The following is a 26,156-nucleotide window of genomic DNA, read 5'->3' on the forward strand; positions in this document are numbered from 1 at the left end:
GCCAAGTGTGCAGTGGCGGATTTAAGGTTGTGTGAGCCCAGTGGCTAATAATTTACATACAGTAAAATTATGGGCCCTGAGGTTGAACCTCCTACTTCAATACGACACTGCAAGTGTGTCCCACACTGACAAGATGTAACATATCTTGAACTGACGTCAACTGTCGTTAAGCTTAGTCCATTGCCCAAGGAAGAATATACTTTAAATTTATATTTATACGAGATTTACATTGAATAGTAATAACGACTCCACCACGTAGAATGTTTAAATATAAACAATTTAATATTCTGCATAGCGCCTTTAAAAGTTGAATAATATAATAATAAATATGTATTTATTGGTGGTGTGTTCTATTGACGAGCTACATTCCATCTTAACTGACAGTTAAAAATTAGAAGCTGTTATCTGTCTCTGATAGCTCTTGTGTAGTGTTTTTATTAAAGGTTATTCATGTTTGATACAAAGCAGTAAAATCACTAGAAATGGTACAAGTGTCGCAAGGTTTTGAATCCCGTAAGGCAAGAACGATTTTGGTTGCAGCAGTAAGTACTTAAATGTTTCCAATTCATTAACCATCTCGTTCAGTACCGATTAATTTATTACAATGACAACTAAGCTGGCAGACTAAAAGTTTGAGATACAATGTATAAAATATGCTATCCTGAACAATAAAACAGACCAGCAAACCTTTGCGATCAATCTTTCTCTTAAGGAACTTTAATTAAACTTCAAACCAACTTTTTATAGTACCATTAAAGTTTTTTTCGTTTTTTTTACCACAGAAGTTATGATACTGAGTTGATAACAAATGAAATTGACAAACCCAATCCAGTATGCTGGCAATATAAAGTTTAAACATTACTCAACATATATATTAAGATTTTATTCATTATTTATTTACATATTCCAAATAAATCATCGTAGGAAAAGAAGGAATGTTGTTTTCTTGAAATATCGTATTTTGAATGTTTCTAATACTTATACATTTTTAATAATACATTGGAAATGTGGTAAACGAAAGGGCGTTCGAAGCTAGAATTCAGGATCCAATCCCTGCTGTTGCAGATCGCACCCCATTATGCCCTCAGCTACAAAACAAATATTCCACATTTTTACGGAAGGACTCAGAGGCACGTTTCTGGACTTTCAACGCTAAAATATAGTGTTTGAATCCCATGGTGGACAGAATACAGATAACTTATTGTATAGTTTTGTGATCAAACAAATGAAGCAACTATCGGGTAAATCAGTTTGAAGTTTCTCAGTAAAGCTTTAGTTTAAATTCGATGATGAGAAACCAGTTTTTCAGAAAACACGAGTTAGAAGATGGTTACAGTGGGCAATACAAATATCTTTATTGTGAATAAAATCACGTCATCGTCACTAGTTTACAGGTATTATCCAAACCATACAAATAAAACTTCTATAAATTACTTTGAATTCCAAATATCAAGAACTAATTACAAAGACATGAGGAAGAATTGAACCAAAGATCAACCAAAGCTGCTTCTTGTACTTTAATACGACATCATGATGATGTACATTCATAGTAAATCTTCAAATTCCTAGATGTTTTCGTCACTTGACAGTTATTGGTTTTTAACAAACTACGCACACTTTTCTGTCATCATAGCAATGTGCGTAAAAAACAACAAATTGCCAAATCGTTAGTCTTAACTAGTAATTTACGCACTTTCTTGTACTAGTGTTTTATATATAAAAACCAAACCTATTTTTCTTTATAGATATTTGGATTAATTAAGTTTTTCTACAATGTTTAAATATTTTTAAAAGTACATTTTAAAGAATATTCAACATTGTTTTAGCATATGAATTTGGAACTAACGTATATCTCTTAAGATGTCCGAATATAGTGATATATTATTGTTTGTCCTGGAATAGCTAGGTGGTTAGTACACTCGACTCGTAATCAGAGGGTCGCGGGTTCGAATCCCCGCCACACCAAACATGCTCGTCTTTTTAACCGTGAAGGCCTTATAATGTCACAGTCAATCTCACTATTCGTTGGTAAAAGAGTAGCCCTAGAGTTAACGGTTTTTGAATTTCACACAGAGCTACACGAGTGCTATCTGCGCTAGCTGTCCTTAATTTAGCAGTGTAAGACCAAAGAAAAGGTAGCTAGTCATCATCACCAACCTTTGGGCTCGTCTTTTATCAACTAAGAATGAGATTGCCCTTCACATCACAACGTCCCACGACTGAAAGGGCGATTGGTAGGATGGGGATTCAAACCCGTAACCCTGAGATTACGAATTGAATGCCCAAACCACCTATCTACACTGGGATTTGTTGTTTTTTTAGCAAAGGAACTAGAACAGAAATCGTCGCATTTCTAATCTTGGTAAGCTAACCACTAGGTTTCACCCAGAGCGATTAGATATTATTGGAATTACGGCCAAAAATGTCGTTAACAGTAATGGTTCCCAACTAATGCATTCTAATTATGATATTTTTCTGATATTGACTAGGAACGTTAAGTATCTTTTATCATCCTGTCACGGAGACTAGTATCTTTAAATATCAAATTTCTTTCTCGTTCTGATTTTTATAATTAGGTAGCTTGCTTCTGGTCACGAACAGTTCCGTCGAGAGGTATGAAGATGTCTTCCTTCTCACTAATCGTCACCAAACAACCTACGTTCGAAATAAAACCGGTAAAGAATCAATTTCATTCTAAACAGGATTTTATCACTCCTATTGTCATGTTACACACCAACAAGTGTCAGCGTCTTGAAACTTTAAGCATCAACAAAGGTCAGCGTCTTGAAGCTCTATGTATTAACAAAGATCAGCGTCTTGAAACTCTAATCACCAACAAAGGTCAGCGTCTTGAAACTCTAATCACCAACAAAGGTCAACGTCTTGAAACTCTAATCACCAACAAAGCGTCAAACTCTAATCACCAACAAAGGTCTCTGAAACTCTAATCACCAACAAAGGTCAGCGTCTTGAAACTCTAATCACCAACAAAGGTCAGCGTCTTGAAACTCTAATCACCAACAAAGGTCAGCGTCTTGAAACTCTAATCTTGAAACTCAATCAAACAAAGGTCAGCGTCTTGAAACTCTAATCACCAACAAAGGTCAGCGTCTTGAAACTCTAATCACCAACAAAGGTCAGCGTCTTGAAACTCTAATCACCAACAAAGGTCAGCGTCTTGAAACTCTAATCACCAACAAAGGTCAGCGTCTTGAAACTCTAATCACCAACAAAGGTCAGCGTCTTGAAACTCTAATCACCAACAAAGGTCAGCGTCTTGAAACTCTAATCACCAACAAAGGTCAGCGTCTTCTAATCACCAACAAAGGTCAGCGTCTTGAAACTCTAATCACCAACAAAGGTCAGCGTCTTGAAACTCTAATCACCAACAAAGGTCAGCGTCTTGAAACTCTAATCACCAACAAAGGTCAGCGTCTTGAAACTCTAATCACCAACAAAGGTCAGCGTCTTGAAACTCTAATCACCAACAAAGGTCAATGTCTTGAAACTCTAATCAACAAAGGTCAAAACTCTAATCACCAACAAAGGTCAGCGTCTTGAAACTCTAATCACCAACAAAGGTCAGCGTCTTGAAACTCTAATCACCAACAAAGGTCAGCGTCTTGAAACTCTAATCACCAACAAAGGTCAGCGTCTTGAAACTCTAATCACCAACAAAGGTCAGCGTCTTGAAACTCTAATCACCAACAAAGGTCAGCGTCTTGAAACTCTAATCACCAACAAAGGTCAGCGTCTTGAAACTCTAATCACCAACAAAGGTCAGCGTCTTGAAACTCTAATCACCAACAAAGGTCAGCGTCTTGAAACTCTAATCACCAACAAAGGTCAGCGTCTTGAAACTCTAATCACCAACAAAGGTCAGCGTCTTGAAACTCTAATCACCAACAAAGGTCAGCGTCTTGAAACTCTAATCACCAACAAAGGTCAGCGTCTTGAAACTCTAATCACCAACAAAGGTCAGCGTCTTGAAACTCTAATCACCAACAAAGGTCAGCGTCTTGAAACTCTAATCACCAACAAAGGTCAGCGTCTTGAAACTCTAATCACCAACAAAGGTCAGCGTCTTGAAACTCTAATCACCAACAAAGGTCAGCGTCTTGAAACTCTAATCACCAACAAAGGTCAGCGTCTTGAAACTCTAATCACCAACAAAGGTCAGCGTCTTGAAACTCTAATCACCAACAAAGGTCAGCGTCTTGAAACTCTAATCACCAACAAAGGTCAGCGTCTTGAAACTCTAATCACCAACAAAGGTCAGCGTCTTGAAACTCTAATCACCAACAAAGGTCAGCGTCTTGAAACTCTAATCACCAACAAAGGTCAGCGTCTTGAAACTCTAATCACCAACAAAGGTCAGCGTCTTGAAACTCTAATCACCAACAAAGGTCAGCGTCTTGAAACTCTAATCACCAACAAAGGTCAGCGTCTTGAAACTCTAATCACCAACAAAGGTCAGCGTCTTGAAACTCTAATCACCAACAAAGGTCAGCGTCTTGAAACTCTAATCACCAACAAAGGTCAGCGTCAAACTCTAATCACCAACAAAGGTCAATGTCTTGAAACTCTAATCACCAACAAAGGTCAGCGTCTTGAAACTCTAATCACCAACAAAGGTCAGCGTCTTGAAACTCTAATCACCAACAAAGGTCAGCGTCTTGAAACTCTAATCACCAACAAAGGTCAGCGTCTTGAAACTCTAATCACCAACAAAGGTCAGCGTCTTGAAACTCTAATCACCAACAAAGGTCAGCGTCTTGAAACTCTAATCACCAACAAAGGTCAGCGTCTTGAAACTCTAATCACCAACAAAGGTCAGCGTCTTGAAACTCTAATCACCAACAAAGGTCAGCGTCTTGAAACTCTAATCACCAACAAAGGTCAGCGTCTTGAAACTCTAATCACCAACAAAGGTCAGCGTCTTGAAACTCTAATCACCAACAAAGGTCAGCGTCTTGAAACTCTAATCACCAACAAAGGTCAGCGTCTTGAAACTCTAATCACCAACAAAGGTCAGCGTCTTGAAACTCTAATCACCAACAAAGGTCAGCGTCTTGAAACTCTAATCACCAACAAAGGTCAGCGTCTTGAAACTCTAATCACCAACAAAGGTCAGCGTCTTGAAACTCTAATCACCAACAAAGGTCAGCGTCTTGAAACTCTAATCACCAACAAAGGTCAGCGTCTTGAAACTCTAATCACCAACAAAGGTCAGCGTCTTGAAACTCTAATCACCAACAAAGGTCAGCGTCTTGAAACTCTAATCACCAACAAAGGTCAGCGTCTTGAAACTCTAATCACCAACAAAGGTCAGCGTCTTGAAACTCTAATCACCAACAAAGGTCAGCGTCTTGAAACTCTAATCACCAACAAAGGTCAGCGTCTTGAAACTCTAATCACCAACAAAGGTCAGCGTCTTGAAACTCTAATCACCAACAAAGGTCAGCGTCTTGAAACTCTAATCACCAACAAAGGTCAGCGTCTTGAAACTCTAATCACCAACAAAGGTCAGCGTCTTGAAACTCTAATCACCAACAAAGGTCAATGTCTTGAAACTCTAATCACCAACAAAGGTCAGCGTCTTGAAACTCTAATCACCAACAAAGGTCAGCGTCTTGAAACTCTAATCACCAACAAAGGTCAGCGTCTTGAAACTCTAATCACCAACAAAGGTCAGCGTCTTGAAACTCTAATCACCAACAAAGGTCAGCGTCTTGAAACTCTAATCACCAACAAAGGTCAGCGTCTTGAAACTCTAATCACCAACAAAGGTCAGCGTCTTGAAACTCTAATCACCAACAAAGGTCAGCGTCTTGAAACTCTAATCACCAACAAAGGTCAGCGTCTTGAAACTCTAATCACCAACAAAGGTCAGCGTCTTGAAACTCTAATCACCAACAAAGGTCAGCGTCTTGAAACTCTAATCACCAACAAAGGTCAGCGTCTTGAAACTCTAATCACCAACAAAGGTCAGCGTCTTGAAACTCTAATCACCAACAAAGGTCAGCGTCTTGAAACTCTAATCACCAACAAAGGTCAGCGTCTTGAAACTCTAATCACCAACAAAGGTCAGCGTCTTGAAACTCTAATCACCAACAAAGGTCAGCGTCTTGAAACTCTAATCACCAACAAAGGTCAGCGTCTTGAAACTCTAATCACCAACAAAGGTCAGCGTCTTGAAACTCTAATCACCAACAAAGGTCAGCGTCTTGAAACTCTAATCACCAACAAAGGTCAGCGTCTTGAAACTCTAATCACCAACAAAGGTCAGCGTCTTGAAACTCTAATCACCAACAAAGGTCAGCGTCTTGAAACTCTAATCACCAACAAAGGTCAGCGTCTTGAAACTCTAATCACCAACAAAGGTCAGCGTCTTGAAACTCTAATCACCAACAAAGGTCAATGTCTTGAAACTCTAATCACCAACAAAGGTCAGCGTCTTGAAACTCTAATCACCAACAAAGGTCAGCGTCTTGAAACTCTAATCACCAACAAAGGTCAGCGTCTTGAAACTCTAATCACCAACAAAGGTCAGCGTCTTGAAACTCTAATCACCAACAAAGGTCAGCGTCTTGAAACTCTAATCACCAACAAAGGTCAGCGTCTTGAAACTCTAATCACCAACAAAGGTCAGCGTCTTGAAACTCTAATCACCAACAAAGGTCAGCGTCTTGAAACTCTAATCACCAACAAAGGTCAGCGTCTTGAAACTCTAATCACCAACAAAGGTCAGCGTCTTGAAACTCTAATCACCAACAAAGGTCAGCGTCTTGAAACTCTAATCACCAACAAAGGTCAGCGTCTTGAAACTCTAATCACCAACAAAGGTCAGCGTCTTGAAACTCTAATCACCAACAAAGGTCAGCGTCTTGAAACTCTAATCACCAACAAAGGTCAGCGTCTTGAAACTCTAATCACCAACAAAGGTCAGCGTCTTGAAACTCTAATCACCAACAAAGGTCAGCGTCTTGAAACTCTAATCACCAACAAAGGTCAGCGTCTTGAAACTCTAATCACCAACAAAGGTCAGCGTCTTGAAACTCTAATCACCAACAAAGGTCAGCGTCTTGAAACTCTAATCACCAACAAAGGTCAGCGTCTTGAAACTCTAATCACCAACAAAGGTCAGCGTCTTGAAACTCTAATCACCAACAAAGGTCAGCGTCTTGAAACTCTAATCACCAACAAAGGTCAGCGTCTTGAAACTCTAATCACCAACAAAGGTCAGCGTCTTGAAACTCTAATCACCAACAAAGGTCAGCGTCTTGAAACTCTAATCACCAACAAAGGTCAGCGTCTTGAAACTCTAATCACCAACAAAGGTCAGCGTCTTGAAACTCTAATCACCAACAAAGGTCAGCGTCTTGAAACTCTAATCACCAACAAAGGTCAGCGTCTTGAAACTCTAATCACCAACAAAGGTCAGCGTCTTGAAACTCTAATCACCAACAAAGGTCAGCGTCTTGAAACTCTAATCACCAACAAAGGTCAGCGTCTTGAAACTCTAATCACCAACAAAGGTCAGCGTCTTGAAACTCTAATCACCAACAAAGGTCAGCGTCTTGAAACTCTAATCACCAACAAAGGTCAGCGTCTTGAAACTCTAATCACCAACAAAGGTCAGCGTCTTGAAACTCTAATCACCAACAAAGGTCAGCGTCTTGAAACTCTAATCACCAACAAAGGTCAATGTCTTGAAACTCTAATCACCAACAAAGGTCAGCGTCTTGAAACTCTAATCACCAACAAAGGTCAGCGTCTTGAAACTCTAATCACCAACAAAGGTCAGCGTCTTGAAACTCTAATCACCAACAAAGGTCAGCGTCTTGAAACTCTAATCACCAACAAAGGTCAGCGTCTTGAAACTCTAATCACCAACAAAGGTCAGCGTCTTGAAACTCTAATCACCAACAAAGGTCAGCGTCTTGAAACTCTAATCACCAACAAAGGTCAGCGTCTTGAAACTCTAATCACCAACAAAGGTCAGCGTCTTGAAACTCTAATCACCAACAAAGGTCAGCGTCTTGAAACTCTAATCACCAACAAAGGTCAGCGTCTTGAAACTCTAATCACCAACAAAGGTCAATGTCTTGAAACTCTAATCACCAACAAAGGTCAGCGTCTTGAAACTCTAATCACCAACAAAGGTCAGCGTCTTGAAACTCTAATCACCAACAAAGGTCAGCGTCTTGAAACTCTAATCACCAACAAAGGTCAATGTCTTGAAACTCTAATCACCAACAAAGGTCAGCGTCTTGAAACTCTAATCACCAACAAAGGTCAGCGTCTTGAAACTCTAATCACCAACAAAGGTCAGCGTCTTGAAACTCTAATCACCAACAAAGGTCAGCGTCTTGAAACTCTAATCACCAACAAAGGTCAGCGTCTTGAAACTCTAATCACCAACAAAGGTCAGCGTCTTGAAACTCTAATCACCAACAAAGGTCAGCGTCTTGAAACTCTAATCACCAACAAAGGTCAGCGTCTTGAAACTCTAATCACCAACAAAGGTCAGCGTCTTGAAACTCTAATCACCAACAAAGGTCAGCGTCTTGAAACTCTAATCACCAACAAAGGTCAGCGTCTTGAAACTCTAATCACCAACAAAGGTCAGCGTCTTGAAACTCTAATCACCAACAAAGGTCAGCGTCTTGAAACTCTAATCACCAACAAAGGTCAGCGTCTTGAAACTCTAATCACCAACAAAGGTCAGCGTCTTGAAACTCTAATCACCAACAAAGGTCAGCGTCTTGAAACTCTAATCACCAACAAAGGTCAGCGTCTTGAAACTCTAATCACCAACAAAGGTCAGCGTCTTGAAACTCTAATCACCAACAAAGGTCAGCGTCTTGAAACTCTAATCACCAACAAAGGTCAGCGTCTTGAAACTCTAATCACCAACAAAGGTCAGCGTCTTGAAACTCTAATCACCAACAAAGGTCAGCGTCTTGAAACTCTAATCACCAACAAAGGTCAGCGTCTTGAAACTCTAATCACCAACAAAGGTCAGCGTCTTGAAACTCTAATCACCAACAAAGGTCAGCGTCTTGAAACTCTAATCACCAACAAAGGTCAGCGTCTTGAAACTCTAATCACCAACAAAGGTCAGCGTCTTGAAACTCTAATCACCAACAAAGGTCAGCGTCTTGAAACTCTAATCACCAACAAAGGTCAGCGTCTTGAAACTCTAATCACCAACAAAGGTCAGCGTCTTGAAACTCTAATCACCAACAAAGGTCAGCGTCTTGAAACTCTAATCACCAACAAAGGTCAGCGTCTTGAAACTCTAATCACCAACAAAGGTCAGCGTCTTGAAACTCTAATCACCAACAAAGGTCAATGTCTTGAAACTCTAATCACCAACAAAGGTCAGCGTCTTGAAACTCTAATCACCAACAAAGGTCAGCGTCTTGAAACTCTAATCACCAACAAAGGTCAGCGTCTTGAAACTCTAATCACCAACAAAGGTCAGCGTCTTGAAACTCTAATCACCAACAAAGGTCAGCGTCTTGAAACTCTAATCACCAACAAAGGTCAGCGTCTTGAAACTCTAATCACCAACAAAGGTCAATGTCTTGAAACTCTAATCACCAACAAAGGTCAGCGTCTTGAAACTCTAATCACCAACAAAGGTCAGCGTCTTGAAACTCTAATCACCAACAAAGGTCAGCGTCTTGAAACTCTAATCACCAACAAAGGTCAGCGTCTTGAAACTCTAATCACCAACAAAGGTCAGCGTCTTGAAACTCTAATCACCAACAAAGGTCAGCGTCTTGAAACTCTAATCACCAACAAAGGTCAGCGTCTTGAAACTCTAATCACCAACAAAGGTCAGCGTCTTGAAACTCTAATCACCAACAAAGGTCAGCGTCTTGAAACTCTAATCACCAACAAAGGTCAGCGTCTTGAAACTCTAATCACCAACAAAGGTCAGCGTCTTGAAACTCTAATCACCAACAAAGGTCAGCGTCTTGAAACTCTAATCACCAACAAAGGTCAGCGTCTTGAAACTCTAATCACCAACAAAGGTCAGCGTCTTGAAACTCTAATCACCAACAAAGGTCAGCGTCTTGAAACTCTAATCACCAACAAAGGTCAGCGTCTTGAAACTCTAATCACCAACAAAGGTCAGCGTCTTGAAACTCTAATCACCAACAAAGGTCAGCGTCTTGAAACTCTAATCACCAACAAAGGTCAGCGTCTTGAAACTCTAATCACCAACAAAGGTCAGCGTCTTGAAACTCTAATCACCAACAAAGGTCAGCGTCTTGAAACTCTAATCACCAACAAAGGTCAGCGTCTTGAAACTCTAATCACCAACAAAGGTCAGCGTCTTGAAACTCTAATCACCAACAAAGGTCAGCGTCTTGAAACTCTAATCACCAACAAAGGTCAGCGTCTTGAAACTCTAATCACCAACAAAGGTCAGCGTCTTGAAACTCTAATCACCAACAAAGGTCAGCGTCTTGAAACTCTAATCACCAACAAAGGTCAGCGTCTTGAAACTCTAATCACCAACAAAGGTCAGCGTCTTGAAACTCTAATCACCAACAAAGGTCAGCGTCTTGAAACTCTAATCACCAACAAAGGTCAGCGTCTTGAAACTCTAATCACCAACAAAGGTCAGCGTCTTGAAACTCTAATCACCAACAAAGGTCAGCGTCTTGAAACTCTAATCACCAACAAAGGTCAGCGTCTTGAAACTCTAATCACCAACAAAGGTCAGCGTCTTGAAACTCTAATCACCAACAAAGGTCAGCGTCTTGAAACTCTAATCACCAACAAAGGTCAGCGTCTTGAAACTCTAATCACCAACAAAGGTCAGCGTCTTGAAACTCTAATCACCAACAAAGGTCAGCGTCTTGAAACTCTAATCACCAACAAAGGTCAGCGTCTTGAAACTCTAATCACCAACAAAGGTCAGCGTCTTGAAACTCTAATCACCAACAAAGGTCAGCGTCTTGAAACTCTAATCACCAACAAAGGTCAGCGTCTTGAAACTCTAATCACCAACAAAGGTCAGCGTCTTGAAACTCTAATCACCAACAAAGGTCAGCGTCTTGAAACTCTAATCACCAACAAAGGTCAATGTCTTGAAACTCTAATCACCAACAAAGGTCAGCGTCTTGAAACTCTAATCACCAACAAAGGTCAGCGTCTTGAAACTCTAATCACCAACAAAGGTCAGCGTCTTGAAACTCTAATCACCAACAAAGGTCAGCGTCTTGAAACTCTAATCACCAACAAAGGTCAGCGTCTTGAAACTCTAATCACCAACAAAGGTCAGCGTCTTGAAACTCTAATCACCAACAAAGGTCAGCGTCTTGAAACTCTAATCACCAACAAAGGTCAGCGTCTTGAAACTCTAATCACCAACAAAGGTCAGCGTCTTGAAACTCTAATCACCAACAAAGGTCAGCGTCTTGAAACTCTAATCACCAACAAAGGTCAGCGTCTTGAAACTCTAATCACCAACAAAGGTCAGCGTCTTGAAACTCTAATCACCAACAAAGGTCAGCGTCTTGAAACTCTAATCACCAACAAAGGTCAGCGTCTTGAAACTCTAATCACCAACAAAGGTCAGCGTCTTGAAACTCTAATCACCAACAAAGGTCAGCGTCTTGAAACTCTAATCACCAACAAAGGTCAGCGTCTTGAAACTCTAATCACCAACAAAGGTCAGCGTCTTGAAACTCTAATCACCAACAAAGGTCAGCGTCTTGAAACTCTAATCACCAACAAAGGTCAGCGTCTTGAAACTCTAATCACCAACAAAGGTCAGCGTCTTGAAACTCTAATCACCAACAAAGGTCAGCGTCTTGAAACTCTAATCACCAACAAAGGTCAGCGTCTTGAAACTCTAATCACCAACAAAGGTCAGCGTCTTGAAACTCTAATCACCAACAAAGGTCAGCGTCTTGAAACTCTAATCACCAACAAAGGTCAGCGTCTTGAAACTCTAATCACCAACAAAGGTCAGCGTCTTGAAACTCTAATCACCAACAAAGGTCAGCGTCTTGAAACTCTAATCACCAACAAAGGTCAGCGTCTTGAAACTCTAATCACCAACAAAGGTCAGCGTCTTGAAACTCTAATCACCAACAAAGGTCAGCGTCTTGAAACTCTAATCACCAACAAAGGTCAGCGTCTTGAAACTCTAATCACCAACAAAGGTCAATGTCTTGAAACTCTAATCACCAACAAAGGTCAGCGTCTTGAAACTCTAATCACCAACAAAGGTCAGCGTCTTGAAACTCTAATCACCAACAAAGGTCAGCGTCTTGAAACTCTAATCACCAACAAAGGTCAGCGTCTTGAAACTCTAATCACCAACAAAGGTCAGCGTCTTGAAACTCTAATCACCAACAAAGGTCAGCGTCTTGAAACTCTAATCACCAACAAAGGTCAGCGTCTTGAAACTCTAATCACCAACAAAGGTCAGCGTCTTGAAACTCTAATCACCAACAAAGGTCAGCGTCTTGAAACTCTAATCACCAACAAAGGTCAGCGTCTTGAAACTCTAATCACCAACAAAGGTCAGCGTCTTGAAACTCTAATCACCAACAAAGGTCAGCGTCTTGAAACTCTAATCACCAACAAAGGTCAGCGTCTTGAAACTCTAATCACCAACAAAGGTCAGCGTCTTGAAACTCTAATCACCAACAAAGGTCAGCGTCTTGAAACTCTAATCACCAACAAAGGTCAGCGTCTTGAAACTCTAATCACCAACAAAGGTCAGCGTCTTGAAACTCTAATCACCAACAAAGGTCAGCGTCTTGAAACTCTAATCACCAACAAAGGTCAGCGTCTTGAAACTCTAATCACCAACAAAGGTCAGCGTCTTGAAACTCTAATCACCAACAAAGGTCAGCGTCTTGAAACTCTAATCACCAACAAAGGTCAGCGTCTTGAAACTCTAATCACCAACAAAGGTCAGCGTCTTGAAACTCTAATCACCAACAAAGGTCAATGTCTTGAAACTCTAATCACCAACAAAGGTCAGCGTCTTGAAACTCTAATCACCAACAAAGGTCAGCGTCTTGAAACTCTAATCACCAACAAAGGTCAGCGTCTTGAAACTCTAATCACCAACAAAGGTCAGCGTCTTGAAACTCTAATCACCAACAAAGGTCAGCGTCTTGAAACTCTAATCACCAACAAAGGTCAGCGTCTTGAAACTCTAATCACCAACAAAGGTCAGCGTCTTGAAACTCTAATCACCAACAAAGGTCAGCGTCTTGAAACTCTAATCACCAACAAAGGTCAGCGTCTTGAAACTCTAATCACCAACAAAGGTCAGCGTCTTGAAACTCTAATCACCAACAAAGGTCAGCGTCTTGAAACTCTAATCACCAACAAAGGTCAGCGTCTTGAAACTCTAATCACCAACAAAGGTCAGCGTCTTGAAACTCTAATCACCAACAAAGGTCAATGTCTTGAAACTCTAATCACCAACAAAGGTCAGCGTCTTGAAACTCTAATCACCAACAAAGGTCAGCGTCTTGAAACTCTAATCACCAACAAAGGTCAGCGTCTTGAAACTCTAATCACCAACAAAGGTCAGCGTCTTGAAACTCTAATCACCAACAAAGGTCAGCGTCTTGAAACTCTAATCACCAACAAAGGTCAGCGTCTTGAAACTCTAATCACCAACAAAGGTCAGCGTCTTGAAACTCTAATCACCAACAAAGGTCAGCGTCTTGAAACTCTAATCACCAACAAAGGTCAGCGTCTTGAAACTCTAATCACCAACAAAGGTCAGCGTCTTGAAACTCTAATCACCAACAAAGGTCAATCACCAACAAAGCAGTCTTGAAACTCTAATCACCAACAAAGGTCAGCGTCTTGAAACTCTAATCACCAACAAAGGTCAGCGTCTTGAAACTCTAATCACCAACAAAGGTCAGCGTCTTGAAACTCTAATCACCAACAAAGGTCAGCGTCTTGAAACTCTAATCACCAACAAAGGTCAGCGTCTTGAAACTCTAATCACCAACAAAGGTCAGCGTCTTGAAACTCTAATCACCAACAAAGGTCAGCGTCTTGAAACTCTAATCACCAACAAAGGTCAGCGTCTTGAAACTCTAATCACCAACAAAGGTCAGCGTCTTGAAACTCTAATCACCAACAAAGGTCAGCGTCTTGAAACTCTAATCACCAACAAAGGTCAGCGTCTTGAAACTCTAATCACCAACAAAGGTCAGCGTCTTGAAACTCTAATCACCAACAAAGGTCAGCGTCTTGAAACTCTAATCACCAACAAAGGTCAGCGTCTTGAAACTCTAATCACCAACAAAGGTCAGCGTCTTGAAACTCTAATCACCAACAAAGGTCAGCGTCTTGAAACTCTAATCACCAACAAAGGTCAATGTCTTGAAACTCTAATCACCAACAAAGGTCAGCGTCTTGAAACTCTAATCACCAACAAAGGTCAGCGTCTTGAAACTCTAATCACCAACAAAGGTCAGCGTCTTGAAACTCTAATCACCAACAAAGGTCAGCGTCTTGAAACTCTAATCACCAACAAAGGTCAGCGTCTTGAAACTCTAATCACCAACAAAGGTCAGCGTCTTGAAACTCTAATCACCAACAAAGGTCAGCGTCTTGAAACTCTAATCACCAACAAAGGTCAGCGTCTTGAAACTCTAATCACCAACAAAGGTCAGCGTCTTGAAACTCTAATCACCAACAAAGGTCAGCGTCTTGAAACTCTAATCACCAACAAAGGTCAGCGTCTTGAAACTCTAATCACCAACAAAGGTCAGCGTCTTGAAACTCTAATCACCAACAAAGGTCAGCGTCTTGAAACTCTAATCACCAACAAAGGTCAGCGTCTTGAAACTCTAATCACCAACAAAGGTCAGCGTCTTGAAACTCTAATCACCAACAAAGGTCAGCGTCTTGAAACTCTAATCACCAACAAAGGTCAGCGTCTTGAAACTCTAATCACCAACAAAGGTCAGCGTCTTGAAACTCTAATCACCAACAAAGGTCAGCGTCTTGAAACTCTAATCACCAACAAAGGTCAGCGTCTTGAAACTCTAATCACCAACAAAGGTCAGCGTCTTGAAACTCTAATCACCAACAAAGGTCAGCGTCTTGAAACTCTAATCACCAACAAAGGTCAGCGTCTTGAAACTCTAATCACCAACAAAGGTCAGCGTCTTGAAACTCTAATCACCAACAAAGGTCAGCGTCTTGAAACTCTAATCACCAACAAAGGTCAGCGTCTTGAAACTCTAATCACCAACAAAGGTCAGCGTCTTGAAACTCTAATCACCAACAAAGGTCAATGTCTTGAAACTCTAATCACCAACAAAGGTCAGCGTCTTGAAACTCTAATCACCAACAAAGGTCAGCGTCTTGAAACTCTAATCACCAACAAAGGTCAGCGTCTTGAAACTCTAATCACCAACAAAGGTCAGCGTCTTGAAACTCTAATCACCAACAAAGGTCAGCGTCTTGAAACTCTAATCACCAACAAAGGTCAGCGTCTTGAAACTCTAATCACCAACAAAGGTCAGCGTCTTGAAACTCTAATCACCAACAAAGGTCAGCGTCTTGAAACTCTAATCACCAACAAAGGTCAGCGTCTTGAAACTCTAATCACCAACAAAGGTCAGCGTCTTGAAACTCTAATCACCAACAAAGGTCAGCGTCTTGAAACTCTAATCACCAACAAAGGTCAGCGTCTTGAAACTCTAATCACCAACAAAGGTCAGCGTCTTGAAACTCTAATCACCAACAAAACTCTAATCACCAGCGTCTTGAAACTCTAATCACCAACAAAGGTCAGCGTCTTGAAACTCTAATCACCAACAAAGGTCAGCGTCTTGAAACTCTAATCACCAACAAAGGTCAGCGTCTTGAAACTCTAATCACCAACAAAGGTCAGCGTCTTGAAACTCTAATCACCAACAAAGGTCAGCGTCTTGAAACTCTAATCACCAACAAAGGTCAGCGTCTTGAAACTCTAATCACCAACAAAGGTCAGCGTCTTGAAACTCTAATCACCAACAAAGGTCAGCGTCTTGAAACTCTAATCACCAACAAAGGTCAGCGTCTTGAAACTCTAATCACCAACAAAGGTCAGCGTCTTGAAACTCTAATCACCAACAAAGGTCAGCGTCTTGAAACTCTAATCACCAACAAAGGTCAGCGTCTTGAAACTCTAATCACCAACAAAGGTCAGCGTCTTGAAACTCTAATCACCAACAAAGGTCAGCGTCTTGAAACTCTAATCACCAACAAAGGTCAGCGTCTTGAAACTCTAATCACCAACAAAGGTCAGCGTCTTGAAACTCTAATCACCAACAAAGGTCAGCGTCTTGAAACTCTAATCACCAACAAAGGTCAGCGTCTTGAAACTCTAATCACCAACAAAGGTCAGCGTCTTGAAACTCTAATCACCAACAAAGGTCAGCGTCTTGAAACTCTAATCACCAACAAAGGTCAGCGTCTTGAAACTCTAATCACCAACAAAGGTCAGCGTCTTGAAACTCTAATCACCAACAAAGGTCAGCGTCTTGAAACTCTAATCACCAACAAAGGTCAGCGTCTTGAAACTCTAATCACCAACAAAGGTCAGCGTCTTGAAACTCTAATCACCAACAAAGGTCAGCGTCTTGAAACTCTAATCACCAACAAAGGTCAGCGTCTTGAAACTCTAATCACCAACAAAGGTCAGCGTCTTGAAACTCTAATCACCAACAAAGGTCAGCGTCTTGAAACTCTAATCACCAACAAAGGTCAGCGTCTTGAAACTCTAATCACCAACAAAGGTCAGCGTCTTGAAACTCTAATCACCAACAAAGGTCAGCGTCTTGAAACTCTAATCACCAACAAAGGTCAGCGTCTTGAAACTCTAATCACCAACAAAGGTCAGCGTCTTGAAACTCTAATCACCAACAAAGGTCAGCGTCTTGAAACTCTAATCACCAACAAAGGTCAGCGTCTTGAAACTCTAATCACCAACAAAGGTCAGCGTCTTGAAACTCTAATCACCAACAAAGGTCAGCGTCTTGAAACTCTAATCACCAACAAAGGTCAGCAAAGGTCAGCGTCTTGAAACTCTAATCACCAACAAAGGTCAGCGTCTTGAAACTCTAATCACCAACAAAGGTCAGCGTCTTGAAACTCTAATCACCAACAAAGGTCAGCGTCTTGAAACTCTAATCACCAACAAAGGTCAGCGTCTTGAAACTCTAATCACCAACAAAGGTCAGCGTCTTGAAACTCTAATCACCAACAAAGGTCAGCGTCTTGAAACTCTAATCACCAACAAAGGTCAGCGTCTTGAAACTCTAATCACCAACAAAGGTCAGCGTCTTGAAACTCTAATCACCAACAAAGGTCAGGTCTTGAAACTCTAATCACCAACAAAGGTCAGCGTCTTGAAACTCTAATCACCAACAAAGGTCAGCGTCTTGAAACTCTAATCACCAACAAAGGTCAGCGTCTTGAAACTCTAATCACCAACAAAGGTCAGCGTCTTGAAACTCTAATCACCAACAAAGGTCAGCGTCTTGAAACTCTAATCACCAACAAAGGTCAGCGTCTTGAAACTCTAATCACCAACAAAGGTCAGCGTCTTGAAACTCTAATCACCAACAAAGGTCAGCGTCTTGAAACTCTAATCACCAACAAAGGTCAGCGTCTTGAAACTCTAATCACCAACAAAGGTCAGCGTCTTGAAACTCTAATCACCAACAAAGGTCAGCGTCTTGAAACTCTAATCACCAACAAAGGTCAGCGTCTTGAAACTCTAATCACCAACAAAGGTCAGCGTCTTGAAACTCTAATCACCAACAAAGGTCAGCGTCTTGAAACTCTAATCACCAACAAAGGTCAGCGTCTTGAAACTCTAATCACCAACAAAGGTCAGCGTCTTGAAACTCTAATCACCAACAAAGGTCAGCGTCTTGAAACTCTAATCACCAACAAAGGTCAGCGTCTTGAAACTCTAATCACCAACAAAGGTCAGCGTCTTGAAACTCTAATCACCAACAAAGGTCAGCGTCTTGAAACTCTAATCACCAACAAAGGTCAGCGTCTTGAAACTCTAATCACCAACAAAGGTCAGCGTCTTGAAACTCTAATCACCAACAAAGGTCAGCGTCTTGAAACTCTAATCACCAACAAAGGTCAGCGTCTTGAAACTCTAATCACCAACAAAGGTCAGCGTCTTGAAACTCTAATCACCAACAAAGGTCAGCGTCTTGAAACTCTAATCACCAACAAAGGTCAGCGTCTTGAAACTCTAATCACCAACAAAGGTCAGCGTCTTGAAACTCTAATCACCAACAAAGGTCAGCGTCTTGAAACTCTAATCACCAACAAAGGTCAGCGTCTTGAAACTCTAATCACCAACAAAGGTCAGCGTCTTGAAACTCTAATCACCAACAAAGGTCAGCGTCTTGAAACTCTAATCACCAACAAAGGTCAGCGTCTTGAAACTCTAATCACCAACAAAGGTCAGCGTCTTGAAACTCTAATCACCAACAAAGGTCAGCGTCTTGAAACTCTAATCACCAACAAAGGTCAGCGTCTTGAAACTCTAATCACCAACAAAGGTCAGCGTCTTGAAACTCTAATCACCAACAAAGGTCAGCGTCTTGAAACTCTAATCACCAACAAAGGTCAGCGTCTTGAAACTCTAATCACCAACAAAGGTCAGCGTCTTGAAACTCTAATCACCAACAAAGGTCAGCGTCTTGAAACTCTAATCACCAACAAAGGTCAGCGTCTTGAAACTCTAATCACCAACAAAGGTCAGCGTCTTGAAACTCTAATCACCAACAAAGGTCACCAACAAAGGTCAGTCTTGAAACTCTAATCACCAACAAAGGTCAGCGTCTTGAAACTCTAATCACCAACAAAGGTCAGCGTCTTGAAACTCTAATCACCAACAAAGGTCAGCGTCTTGAAACTCTAATCACCAACAAAGGTCAGCGTCTTGAAACTCTAATCACCAACAAAGGTCAGCGTCTTGAAACTCTAATCACCAACAAAGGTCAGCGTCTTGAAACTCTAATCACCAACAAAGGTCAGCGTCTTGAAACTCTAATCACCAACAAAGGTCAGCGTCTTGAAACTCTAATCACCAACAAAGGTCAGCGTCTTGAAACTCTAATCACCAACAAAGGTCAGCGTCTTGAAACTCTAATCACCAACAAAGGTCAGCGTCTTGAAACTCTAATCACCAACAAAGGTCAGCGTCTTGAAACTCTAATCACCAACAAAGGTCAGCGTCTTGAAACTCTAATCACCAACAAAGGTCAGCGTCTTGAAACTCTAATCACCAACAAAGGTCAGCGTCTTGAAACTCTAATCACCAACAAAGGTCAGCGTCTTGAAACTCTAATCACCAACAAAGGTCAGCGTCTTGAAACTCTAATCACCAACAAAGGTCAGCGTCTTGAAACTCTAATCACCAACAAAGGTCAGCGTCTTGAAACTCTAATCACCAACAAAGGTCAGCGTCTTGAAACTCTAATCACCAACAAAGGTCAGCGTCTTGAAACTCTAATCACCAACAAAGGTCAGCGTCTTGAAACTCTAATCACCAACAAAGGTCAGCGTCTTGAAACTCTAATCACCAACAAAGGTCAGCGTCTTGAAACTCTAATCACCAACAAAGGTCAGCGTCTTGAAACTCTAATCACCAACAAAGGTCAGCGTCTTGAAACTCTAATCACCAACAAAGGTCAGCGTCTTGAAACTCTAATCACCAACAAAGGTCAGCGTCTTGAAACTCTAATCACCAACAAAGGTCAGCGTCTTGAAACTCTAATCACCAACAAAGGTCAGCGTCTTGAAACTCTAATCACCAACAAAGGTCAGCGTCTTGAAACTCTAATCACCAACAAAGGTCAGCGTCTTGAAACTCTAATCACCAACAAAGGTCAGCGTCTTGAAACTCTAATCACCAACAAAGGTCAGCGTCTTGAAACTCTAATCACCAACAAAGGTCAGCGTCTTGAAACTCTAATCACCAACAAAGGTCAGCGTCTTGAAACTCTAATCACCAACAAAGGTCAGCGTCTTGAAACTCTAATCACCAACAAAGGTCAGCGTCTTGAAACTCTAATCACCAACAAAGGTCAGCGTCTTGAAACTCTAATCACCAACAAAGGTCAGCGTCTTGAAACTCTAATCACCAACAAAGGTCAGCGTCTTGAAACTCTAATCACCAACAAAGGTCAGCGTCTTGAAACTCTAATCACCAACAAAGGTCAGCGTCTTGAAACTCTAATCACCAACAAAGGTCAGCGTCTTGAAACTCTAATCACCAACAAAGGTCAGCGTCTTGAAACTCTAATCACCAACAAAGGTCAGCGTCTTGAAACTCTAATCACCAACAAAGGTCAGCGTCTTGAAACTCTAATCACCAACAAAGGTCAGCGTCTTGAAACTCTAATCACCAACAAAGGTCAGCGTCTTGAAACTCTAATCACCAACAAAGGTCAGCGTCTTGAAACTCTAATCACCAACAAAGGTCAGCGTCTTGAAACTCTAATCACCAACAAAGGTCAGCGTCTTGAAACTCTAATCACCAACAAAGGTCAGCACCAACAAGTCTCTTGAAACTCTAATCACCAACAAAGGTCAGCGTCTTGAAACTCTAATCACCAACAAAGGTCAGCGTCTTGAAACTCTAATCACCAACAAAGGTCAGCGTCTTGAAACTCTAATCACCAACAAAGGTCAGCGTCTTGAAACTCTAATCACCAACAAAGGTCAGCGTCTTGAAACTCTAATCACCAACAAAGGTCAGCGTCTTGAAACTCTAATCACCAACAAAGGTCAGCGTCTTGAAACTCTAATCACCAACAAAGGTCAGCGTCTTGAAACTCTAATCACCAACAAAGGTCAGCGTCTTGAAACTCTAATCACCAACAAAGGTCAGCGTCTTGAAACTCTAATCACCAACAAAGGTCAGCGTCTTGAAACTCTAATCACCAACAAAGGTCAGCGTCTTGAAACTCTAATCACCAACAAAGGTCAGCGTCTTGAAACTCTAATCACCAACAAAGGTCAGCGTCTTGAAACTCTAATCACCAACAAAGGTCAGCGTCTTGAAACTCTAATCACCAACAAAGGTCAGCGTCTTGAAACTCTAATCACCAACAAAGGTCAGCGTCTTGAAACTCTAATCACCAACAAAGGTCAGCGTCTTGAAACTCTAATCACCAACAAAGGTCAATCACCAACAAAGGTCGTCTTGAAACTCTAATCACCAACAAAGGTCAGCGTCTTGAAACTCTAATCACCAACAAAGGTCAGCGTCTTGAAACTCTAATCACCAACAAAGGTCAGCGTCTTGAAACTCTAATCACCAACAAAGGTCAGCGTCTTGAAACTCTAATCACCAACAAAGGTCAGCGTCTTGAAACTCTAATCACCAACAAAGGTCAGCGTCTTGAAACTCTAATCACCAACAAAGGTCAGCGTCTTGAAACTCTAATCACCAACAAAGGTCAGCGTCTTGAAACTCTAATCACCAACAAAGGTCAGCGTCTTGAAACTCTAATCACCAACAAAGGTCAGCGTCTTGAAACTCTAATCACCAACAAAGGTCAGCGTCTTGAAACTCTAATCACCAACAAAGGTCAGCGTCTTGAAACTCTAATCACCAACAAAGGTCAGCGTCTTGAAACTCTAATCACCAACAAAGGTCAGCGTCTTGAAACTCTAATCACCAACAAAGGTCAGCGTCTTGAAACTCTAATCACCAACAAAGGTCAGCGTCTTGAAACTCTAATCACCAACAAAGGTCAGCGTCTTGAAACTCTAATCACCAACAAAGGTCAGCGTCTTGAAACTCTAATCACCAACAAAGGTCAGCGTCTTGAAACTCTAATCACCAACAAAGGTCAGCGTCTTGAAACTCTAATCACCAACAAAGGTCAGCGTCTTGAAACTCTAATCACCAACAAAGGTCAAGCGTCTTGAAACTCTAATCACCAACAAAGGTCAGCGTCTTGAAACTCTAATCACCAACAAAGGTCAGCGTCTTGAAACTCTAATCACCAACAAAGGTCAGCGTCTTGAAACTCTAATCACCAACAAAGGTCAGCGTCTTGAAACTCTAATCACCAACAAAGGTCAGCGTCTTGAAACTCTAATCACCAACAAAGGTCAGCGTCTTGAAACTCTAATCACCAACAAAGGTCAGCGTCTTGAAACTCTAATCACCAACAAAGGTCAGCGTCTTGAAACTCTAATCACCAACAAAGGTCAGCGTCTTGAAACTCTAATCACCAACAAAGGTCAGCGTCTTGAAACTCTAATCACCAACAAAGGTCAGCGTCTTGAAACTCTAATCACCAACAAAGGTCAGCGTCTTGAAACTCTAATCACCAACAAAGGTCAGCGTCTTGAAACTCTAATCACCAACAAAGGTCAGCGTCTTGAAACTCTAATCACCAACAAAGGTCAGCGTCTTGAAACTCTAATCACCAACAAAGGTCAGCGTCTTGAAACTCTAATCACCAACAAAGGTCAGCGTCTTGAAACTCTAATCACCAACAAAGGTCAGCGTCTTGAAACTCTAATCACCAACAAAGGTCAGCGTCTTGAAACTCTAATCACCAACAAAGGTCAGCGTCTTGAAACTCTAATCACCAACAAAGGTCAGCGTCTTGAAACTCTAATCACCAACAAAGGTCAGCGTCTTGAAACTCTAATCACCAACAAAGGTCAGCGTCTTGAAACTCTAATCACCAACAAAGGTCAGCGTCTTGAAACTCTAATCACCAACAAAGGTCAGCGTCTTGAAACTCTAATCACCAACAAAGGTCAGCGTCTTGAAACTCTAATCACCAACAAAGGTCAGCGTCTTGAAACTCTAATCACCAACAAAGGTCAGCGTCTTGAAACTCTAATCACCAACAAAGGTCAGCGTCTTGAAACTCTAATCACCAACAAAGGTCAGCGTCTTGAAACTCTAATCACCAACAAAGGTCAGCGTCTTGAAACTCTAATCACCAACAAAGGTCAGCGTCTTGAAACTCTAATCACCAACAAAGGTCAGCGTCTTGAAACTCTAATCACCAACAAAGGTCAGCGTCTTGAAACTCTAATCACCAACAAAGGTCAGCGTCTTGAAACTCTAATCACCAACAAAGGTCAGCGTCTTGAAACTCTAATCACCAACAAAGGTCAATGTCTTGAAACTCTAATCACCAACAAAGGTCAGCGTCTTGAAACTCTAATCACCAACAAAAGTCAGCGTCTGAAACTCTAATCACCAACAAAGGTCAGCGTCTTGAAACTCTAATCACCAACAAAGGTCAGCGTCTTGAAACTCTAATCACCAACAAAGGTCAATGTCTTGAAACTCTAATCACCAACAAAGGTCAGCGTCTTGAAACTCTAATCACCAACAAAGGTCAGCGTCTTGAAACTCTAATCACCAACAAAGGTCAGCGTCTTGAAACTCTAATCACCAACAAAGGTCAGCGTCTTGAAACTCTAATCACCAACAAAGGTCAGCGTCTTGAAACTCTAATCACCAACAAAGGTCAGCGTCTTGAAACTCTAATCAAACAAAGGTCAGCGTCTTGAAACTCTAATCACCAACAAAGGTCAGCGTCTTGAAACTCTAATCACCAACAAAGGTCAGCGTCTTGAAACTCTAATCACCAACAAAGGTCAGCGTCTTGAAACTCTAATCACCAACAAAGGTCAGCGTCTTGAAACTCTAATCACCAACAAAGGTCAGCGTCTTGAAACTCTAATCACCAACAAAGGTCAGCGTCTTGAAACTCTAATCACCAACAAAGGTCAGCGTCTTGAAACTCTAATCACCAACAAAGGTCAGCGTCTTGAAACTCTAATCACCAACAAAGGTCAGCGTCTTGAAACTCTAATCACCAACAAAGGTCAGCGTCTTGAAACTCTAATCACCAACAAAGGTCAAGGTCTTGAAACTCTAATCACCAACAAAGGTCAGCGTCTTGAAACTCTAATCACCAACAAAGGTCAGCGTCTTGAAACTCTAATCACCAACAAAGGTCAGCGTCTTGAAACTCTAATCACCAACAAAGGTCAGCGTCTTGAAACTCTAATCACCAACAAAGGTCAATGTCTTGAAACTCTAATCACCAACAAAGGTCAGCGTCTTGAAACTCTAATCACCAACAAAGGTCAGCGTCTTGAAACTCTAATCACCAACAAAGGTCAGCGTCTTGAAACTCTAATCACCAACAAAGGTCAGCGTCTTGAAACTATAATCACCAACAAAGGTCAGCGTCTTGAAACTATAAGTATCAACAAAGGTCAGCGTCTTGAAACTCTAATCACCAACAAAGGTCAGTGTCTTGAAACTCTAATCACCAACAAAGGTCAGCGTCTTGAAACTCTAATCACCAACAAAGGTCAGCGTCTTGAAACTCTAATCACCAACAAAGGTCAGCGTCTTGAAACTCTAATCACCAACAAAGGTCAGCGTCTTGAAACTCTAATCACCAACAAAGGTCAGCGTCTTGAAACTCTAATCACCAACAAAGGTCAGCGTCTTGAAACTCTAAGCATTAACAAAGGTCAGCGTCTTGAAACTCTAATCACCAACAAAGGCCAGCGTCTTGAAACAAAATAAAAAAAACAAATAAACAAACTGAGGTTGAAAAAATGTATAGAACAAATACATTGTAGAGAAAAGTTAATTGCCACTCTGACAGCAGAAAGAACTCGGTCTACTAGATTTAATGAACGGGCTGTACAAGGCACATATATGGCAAACCTATTTTCTTCTAAAATCTTTTGCTTGTTTTGGAATTTCTGCACAAAGCTACTGAGGGCTATCTGTGCTAGCCGTCCCAATTAAGCAGTGTAAGAGTAGAGGGAAGGCAGCTAGTCATCACCACCCACCGCCAACTCTTGGGCTACTCTTTACCAACGAATAGTGGGATTGACCGTCACATTATACACTCCCACGGCTGGGAGGGCGAGCATGTTTAGCGAGACGCGGGCGCGAACCCGCGGCCCTCTGGATTACGAGTCGCACGACTTACGCGCTTGGCCATGCCAGGCCCCCAAATCTTTTGCTGCATATCCTTATAACGCCCAGACATGTTAGCAGCATTGTCATAAGACTGACCCCTATATTTTTAAAATAAAGTTTGCAAACTTCACGTAAGTACTGCAATACCTGGTTTGCCATTTCATCAGTCATATGACTTTTAGTTCCAGAAAGGTTAAAAGCATTCAATAGGCTGCCCATTTTTAAGAATCGAGTACAACTCTTAACTGATCTATATGTGATAGAGCTGGCGTCTAGTCAACTGACAAACTAAAATAACCAGAAGAATTTACTTCATCAACAACGAATGTAGACCTTCTGAACCATTGGTTCAATGAGTTCTTCACAGGCGGTTTTGGACAAGTATGAAGGATTTCCTTTTCCAAAATTTCCATATTTATAAATGTGTCCTGCTAAAAATGGATCAAACTGACTTTTGAGCTCAAGTAGCTCTAAAAGATTCCCATTCTGCAGTGAACCAAATTTCATCTGTTCAGTGAAAAGCCAGGCTACGTTCAGCTAACGTACAAATAACAACTATTGCATGCTCCAAGACATGCTCCCAGTAATCGTGACTCTTCTTTTAATTTGTTTTTTCAAACTCTTGTTGCAAGCCTAAACCTGTCTGTAAGTTAAGTATGTTAGCTAGAGTTTCGGTGAGTTGTGCTTCTTTAATGATGATCAATTACAATAGTATTTCGCCAGTCACTGAACCCTTCTATTTCAACAAAACACGAGGAAAATTTAGGGACAAAGAGTCGATAGTAAATACAATAACCACTCTCTCTTGTATTACTCACCATTGGTTTTTACCCCAAAGAAAAGTTTTTGCAAACAGTATTTCATTGGTTTGCTACTACTGAAAATCCAGCAAGATTTAACAAATGACCCATTGTGGTGTTAACAGTCAGTGGGTCCACAAGCAATCCAATAAGCCACATCAGCAGCAGAGAAATCGAGCCACAACCCTGGATCTTTTGCTTTAGTTTCTTCATCTTTGTAGACTGAAGCATTTTACCATAGTTCAGCAATTTTCATTTTCAGAAATTATTTCAACTTTAAACTGTCTTATAGAGTAACTTGCATCAACATTAACACTAGATTTATCTGGAGA

At 41.2% G+C, this 26,156-nt stretch overlaps 2 long non-coding RNA genes across 6 annotated transcripts in view; one reads left to right on the forward strand and one right to left on the reverse strand.

Moving 5' to 3' along the window:
* The window catches only part of LOC143243181 (uncharacterized), a 188,717-nt gene that overhangs the window by 135,758 nt on the left and 26,803 nt on the right, over positions 1 to 26,156 (forward strand). The gene's annotated exons all lie outside the window — the stretch shown is intronic.
* On the reverse strand, positions 1,508 to 26,029 carry LOC143243184 (uncharacterized). The gene is made up of 2 exons (XR_013024150.1): positions 25,843 to 26,029; positions 1,508 to 2,655 (listed from the first exon to the last, which is right to left on the reverse strand). It is a non-coding gene; the product is annotated as an uncharacterized LOC143243184 (long non-coding RNA).

Source organism: Tachypleus tridentatus, unplaced genomic scaffold, assembly GCF_004210375.1.
Source record: "Tachypleus tridentatus isolate NWPU-2018 unplaced genomic scaffold, ASM421037v1 Hic_cluster_2, whole genome shotgun sequence".
In the NCBI taxonomy this organism is placed as follows: Eukaryota; Metazoa; Arthropoda; class Merostomata; order Xiphosura; family Limulidae; genus Tachypleus; species Tachypleus tridentatus.